Source organism: Elaeis guineensis, chromosome 1 (genome assembly GCF_000442705.2).
Source record: "Elaeis guineensis isolate ETL-2024a chromosome 1, EG11, whole genome shotgun sequence".
Lineage (NCBI taxonomy): Eukaryota > Viridiplantae > Streptophyta > Magnoliopsida > Arecales > Arecaceae > Elaeis > Elaeis guineensis.
In genome coordinates this window covers 50,736,662-50,743,443 of record NC_025993.2, presented here as the reverse complement: position 1 = coordinate 50,743,443, position 6,782 = coordinate 50,736,662, and the positions used below count along the sequence as shown (strand labels likewise).

The 6,782-nt window shown below is 40.5% G+C and overlaps 1 non-coding gene across 1 annotated transcript; it reads left to right on the top strand.

The window, feature by feature from the left end:
* The first annotated feature begins 1,125 nt into the window (after positions 1 to 1,125).
* LOC140854954 (small nucleolar RNA R71) lies at positions 1,126 to 1,231 on the top strand. The gene has a single exon (XR_012138047.1). It is a non-coding gene; the product is annotated as a small nucleolar RNA R71 (small nucleolar RNA).
* The last annotated feature ends 5,551 nt before the right edge of the window (positions 1,232 to 6,782 follow it).

Sequence of the window (6,782 nt, the reverse complement as noted above, 5' to 3'; positions counted from 1 at the left end):
ACAGAGCTCGGGAGAAGGTTGACACTTGCACCCAAATCTAATAATGCCTTCTTAATCGTGAGGTTCCCTATGACACAAGAAATAATTGGGGTACCTGGATCTTTCAGTTTGGGTGGGGCAATTTATTGGAAAACTGAGCTGGCCTGCTCAGTTAGGTGGATTTTTCTTGGTATTTGTGCCTTTGATTTTCGTTTCTGTGTATACAGGTCCTTTAGAAATTTGGCATAGGTCGGAACTTGCTTAATGGCATCGAGAAGAGGTAAGTTTATCTGGACCTGTTTAAACAGTTCTAATATTTCATTCATTTTTATACCCTTCTTATCAAGAGGCAGAGAGGATTCTAAAGCATTGGGAAATGGAGCTTTAGGTGCAGGTGCTGGGTTAACAGGTTCTTTCCTCTCTTCAGATTTCTTCTTTTCTGTTGTAGTTGGAATTGGTTGCTCTTGTTGTTGGATTGCTTCAGGTTGATTTAAAATTTTTCCGCTTCTAAGGGTCATGATTGATTTGGCATGTTCGAAAAAAGTTTCAAGACCAATGGAGCTTTCAGCGATGTACTGACCTTTTGGGTTATTAATAGACTGACTAGAAAATTTGCCTTCTTCCCTCCTACTGAAAGCTGTTGCTAGCTGACCTATCTGGGTCTCTAGCTTTGCTATTGATTGCGTATGGGAGTGAAGGAGTTGGGTATTCATTTCTAGTCCTTTAAGTGCTTGCAGTACCTTTTCTTCGAAAGTCGAGCTATGAGTACTCGGAGTGGGTTGAGGAGGGTTCTAGTATTGTGGCTGGGATGGATGCCTAAAAGTTACATCCGGGTAACCTGATCTTTGTTGCACCGGAGGAACCACTGGTTGTGATTTCCATGAGAAATTCGGATGATTTCTCCATCCCAGATTGTACGTACTAGAATAGGGGTTTTTCCCTGGTCTATCTTTGAGTTTAATATGGGTTTATCTCTAATAGAGGCAGACATATGATGTAATGAATTTTCACTTAAAATTTCAAATAGTTGCCATGCCTCATCCTCACTTTTCAGCATGAATGTCACACTGCATGATGCATCGACCATTTGTCGATGTCTTTCAAATAGCCCATCATAAAAATATTGGATTAACTGCCACTTGGGTACAGCATGGTGGGGATATTTTCTAATAAGGTCCTTTAATCTCTCTCATATTTCATGAAACATTTCTTCATCTAATTGGGAAAAACTAGTTATGGCTTTCCTTATTTGATTAGTTTTTCCTATGAAAAAATATTTCTTGAGAAACTCTCCTTGCAGCTGATCCCAGGTTGATATAGTCATGGAATCCAAAGTATATAGCCAGTATTTGGCTTTGTCCTTAAGTGAGAAAGAGAATAATTTTAACCTAAGAGCATCATCGGAGAAGTTGTGAATTTTGACAGTTGAGCATATCTCAAGAAATTCTTCAAGATGTTTATAAGGGTTCTCATTACTAAGTCCATAAAATGAAGGTAACATTTGAATTATACTGGACTTAATTTCATATTGAGTGGCCTCGGGCAGGGGGTACTTGAATACAAGGAGAGTAGGTATATGTGGAAGGAGTAAAGTACTCCTTCAATTGCTTGGATGGATCATTCTCCTGATTTCGGTCCATATTTTTACGTTTGTTGGCTCTAAAAGTTCTTTCTATTTCTGGATCAAAAGGTTGGATTTCTGGTCGTAACGATCTACGGCCAAGCATACACCTTACAATTATACTTTAGAGCAAACACAGAAAATTTTAATTTTTATAATATATATATATATTTATTTATTTATAATAAAGTGAGAAAAGAATGAAGAAAATCTAAAGAGAAGAACCTAAGAATTTTAAATCTATGAAAAGGAAGAAATTAGTTAATGTTTAGATGTTAATTACAATCAACTTAAATAAGCATAGACTCTCTATCCTAAGGTTAACTTAGATCTAGACAGCTCCTAACTTTCAAGACCGCCTTTGAGCACTCCAAGCTCAAGACTGACTAACTGACTCGGCCAGGTAAGCGTAAGATGTGGAAGGTTCCCTGCTCGTTGCTTTCCTTAGACACCAACTGAGTTGGCCAGGTCAGTCAACGGAACCAATTGAAAACCACTTTCTTTAACCACTTAACTTAGACACTGAGCAATTAACCAATCTGCACTCGGTTCAACTCTAGAGCTTTCTTATCCTATTGAGCTCGAAATTCCTAGGGCTGACGTCTAGTTGATTTTAAAATTAAGGCTTGGTTTAATGCAGAATGAAGGTTATGATTTTTGGGCCAAAGAAGGGTGATCAAATCCTCACCTTATCTGATTAATGGGTTATTGCCCTTAAGATTAATTATGGAGATGAGATGCAAAGAAACAAGGTGTCCAATCAAGTTAGAAATTTTTATATTTGAGGTTACGCTATTTTAGTTAAGTGTTATGAAATGTCAGTGACTTTTTTTTTTAATTCAACCATGCCAAGGTCCCCGACAACGGTGCCAAAATTTGACGCATAGTCGTTGATAGCACCAAAAATAACTCTACTCACTACGTAGGTAGGATGAGTCGAGATCGTATCCTCAGGGACCTTGGGCTAAGTTGAGATTGCAAAATAAAAGAAAGAAGCATTGTTTTGATTTAAAAAATAAATTATCTTAAAATTGATGTAATTAGAAAATAAAAAGCTCAGAAATTTTGAATTAATTTTGTACTAGTAGAGTTGTATCTCTTTTTTTTAATTAAATAAATATGATTAATCTTAAGAAAAATATCTATCTTTTCTTGACACGCCCCGTACTCGTAGATCACAGTACGTCTCCGGAAAGTACTAGGTAGACAACTCTTCTTTCCTCGGCATGCCCCGTATCCATAGATCACGGTGCGTCTCTGGAAAGTAAAAGTTGTTCCTAATATTAATCTAACAGGAAAGCATAAATAAAAGCATATGAAAGAGAGCAAATAAAGAACTCATGACGATTTAAATAAAAAGCATAATCTTTATTGCATATAAAGAAATACAAGAAAGTTTAGAACAATAAACCCGCTCTATGTCGTTATAAAATTTCTTCTCCACTCCCGAGACTGCTAGCCTAGCTGCTCATGAAGTAGTCCCTTTCTATTCCTCTATGCAAGGCTCTAGAAGAATTTCTGGGCTCTCCCTCCAATGGGAGTATAAAAGCCTTTTTATAGGTGTTAGGAGGGAGAAGTTTTACATGGTTTTTCGATGTGGGACTAAAGAAAATATTAAATACTAAAAGATGGATGGATGAGATGGAAAGATCACAAGCAGATAAAGAAAATATAAATTCTTCCTCTTGAAGTATTTTCAAATATTATCTTTTTTTTCCTTTAATTTTCAGATCCATGAGCGTCCGTCTGTCCCCCACGAACCCGCTGCGCCTCACACTCGCGCTGCCTCGCGAACCCGCTCGCCCGTGCTGCCTCGTGCGTCCGATGCCGCACGCCCGCCCACGCATCCGCCCGTGCGTCCATGCCGCGTGAACCCATGCTGCGTGAACGCTCCTTTTTTATTCCAAAAAGAAACTTTTGTTTCTTTACAATGACGTCTATATCCTTTTTGATTCCTTGCATAGTATCTTCATTTTCTATAATACCGTATGCATCCTTCTTTTATTTAAATTTTATTTTTAAGTCTAATTTTCTTCAAATTTGAGTCTTTTTGATCTACGAATCGGACTCTTTGTATCGACGATCACCTTTCCTGTAAAACATAAAAAGAAGCATCAAATTCTTAATAAATAAAATAAATTAAATATAATTTTCTGCTTTAAATGACTTAAATTAAGTGTTTATCACACCCCCCAACTTGAATTTTGTTCATCCTTGAGTAAAATAGATATATCAGCATTGTGTACCGACTCGATCTTGAATAAAAAGTTAGGTTAGGCATCCCAAAAGGTAGATGATACCTGGTCAGATCATTAAAGAAATACTTCATTGGATTATCAATTTGACCCAATTAGTGGCTGAGTATTAACTAAAGAAATTTCCAGAGCTTTTCTTTCACCAACTTCCCACTTTACTCTTTAAATCCTCTAACTTAATGTGAGAGAGGTTTATTATCTTCTTGCAATTTAGTCCCCTTATTATCCACTATTTTTTTAACATTGCCCACCTTTTTACGCGAACTATAACACTTACTTAGGCGAAGGGGTCCGGTTACTCAGTAGGAAACCAATATTTTTTTTTTTAAGTAAATTTTAAGGAGAATTTTTTGCATATCTCAATCTTTCCATCCAATCTCTCATAAAGCAGATTCTTTATTGAGATCAGTAAGAAGAGGGTTATAGAATCACTACTAAAATTTGATCTAGTCTAAACCCTATCATTTATTGAATTTTTTTAATAATTTATTTCTCAATATTTTTAAAATTATCTTGACCATTAATCATTCCGTGTGTGTGTGTATATATATGGATGTGTGTGTGTATATATATATTTAGGATGCTAAAGCAAGCAATTCTAGACCGGTCTGAGCATTTTTGGGCAAGGGAACAATCCCAAGCTCTGGTATCAATCTCAGCCGTAATATGGATATTAAACATTTAGATGGGTCATATCTTGCCTAAAAGCACTCTCTTATCGCAGCGAAGTGCTTAGCTTCTAAGAGCAACGACGGAAGCTCTCAGTTTTCACCCTCCTTTTTTCCCTTCTATAAAGAGCCATCATCACCTCAAGATAACATTATCTAAAGCGATGAAGATAATATCTGACTTAATGCCCTCACAAGAGAGGATCTATCCTTCTATGGGTAGAATTAGATTGGGTTGGGTCAGCTATCACGGGAGTTAGGGTTCAAAGTCCGGAAGTCCTGTATTTGAATGAACAATAAGAAATTTGGGAAGACTGACAGATGCTGTTGCTTGAGGATAGAAATTACACACTACCATCGATTCTCGGGCCTGTTCCCCAACCGGTGCAGCCCCTCACCAAATGATAGTACAGTACATTAGTTGCTCCAGACACTCGATAAAAAGAAGTCATTGCTTGGACCACATCCAAATAGACCACCCATATCTCACGGTGGATAACACACCACATTAATCCTTATATTTCACGAATTCTCGATTGCGTGTTGTCCACCGTGCACATCCGAAGTACTGTTTTCCGCCTGATACTGTACACACCAGCAGGAACTTGTTTAGTGTGTAATAAAAAATAATTAAAAAAAATTGCCTACGGTCACAACCGAAAAGGAAAGTACGTTGCCTGTGCCCTGCTCAACCCAATTTGGAAACGTCATATGCCTGAAATCGAGCCAAACCAAGTTGGATAATTAGAGGATACATCTTATGCCTGAAACCAAGCCAAACCAAATTGGATAGTTAGAGGATCAAATTTAACTCAATTTGAAGTACTTAAACTTGAAATTCAATTCGAAATCGATCCAATTTTAATATCTAAACTCAAACTTAACACAATAAAATAAAAAATAAAGCAAGCAATACTCAAAATCCACCCAATTCGAATGTCTAAGTCATATTTTAAACTCAAATTCAAATTTAAAATCAAACTTTGATCGTAATTTAAATAAAAATAATAAAACAAAATATAATATATATTATATTTTAAAATATTAAATTAGTAAAATATATTATAAATAAAATATAATATTATTAAAAATATATATTTATCTAAACTTACAAATTTTCGAACAGAATATTTTGCTGCTCAAACTTGTTTCAAAAAAATATTTGCACTACTTAATCTTTATTGTTGGGTATAAAATACCCACAGCCGAGACCCTCGGCGGAATCAACAACAGCACAGCTCCGTCCGGACTTCTACGGGAGCCGGGCTCCGCCGCCGACTTCAGAACAGCTCCGCCCGGGCTCCTACGAGAGCCGGACTCCGCCTCCAACATCAACTACAGCACGGCTCCGTCCGGACTCCTACGGGAGCCGGACTCCGCCTCCAGCATCGACTGCAGCACGGCTCCGCCCGGACTCCTACGGGAGCCGGGCTCCGCCTCCGACATCAGCTGCAGCACAGCTCCGCCCGGACTCCTACGGGAGCCGGACTCCGCCTCCGACATCAGCTACAGCACAGCTCCGCCCGGACTCCTACGGGAGCCAGGCTCCGCTCTCAGTATCAACTGCTGATAAGCTCCGCCCGGGTTCCTACGGGAGCCGGACTCCGCCTCCAACATCAACTACAGCACGGCTCCGCCCGGACTCCTACGGGAGCCGGACTCCGCCTCTAGCATCAACTGCAGCACGGCTCCGCTCGGACTCCTACGGGAGCCGGGCTCCGCCTCCGACATCAGCTGCAGCACAGCTCCGCCTGGACTCCTACGGGAGCCAGGCTCCGCTCTCAGTATCAACTGCTGGTAAGCTCCGTCCGGACTCCTACAGGAGCCGGACTTCATCTTTAACTTTGATTGCAGAGGACTCCGCCCGGACTCCTACGGGAGCCAGGCTCCGCTCTCAGTATCCACTGCAGGTAAGCTCCGTCCGGACTCCTACGGGAGCCGGACTCCACCCACGACCCAACCGAAAGGAGGACCCCTCCCGGACTTCTACGGAGGCCGGACTCCGACCAACAGATCCGCGCCCCCTGGCAGATCACAATAACAACCATGATTCTGTTCCACTTCCTGTAGCGGATTCCGCTCGGCTCCATCACCCCCTGCGGCGGGCCCATTACTCTCTGACAGGCTGTGTCAACGGTCACGATTCTACTCCGCTCCCTGCGGCAGGTGCTGCACGACTCCACTACTCGCTGACAACTAGCGGCAACGGACGCCGCTCCACTACCTGCAACAGGCCCTACGTGCGGGCTATGACAATAG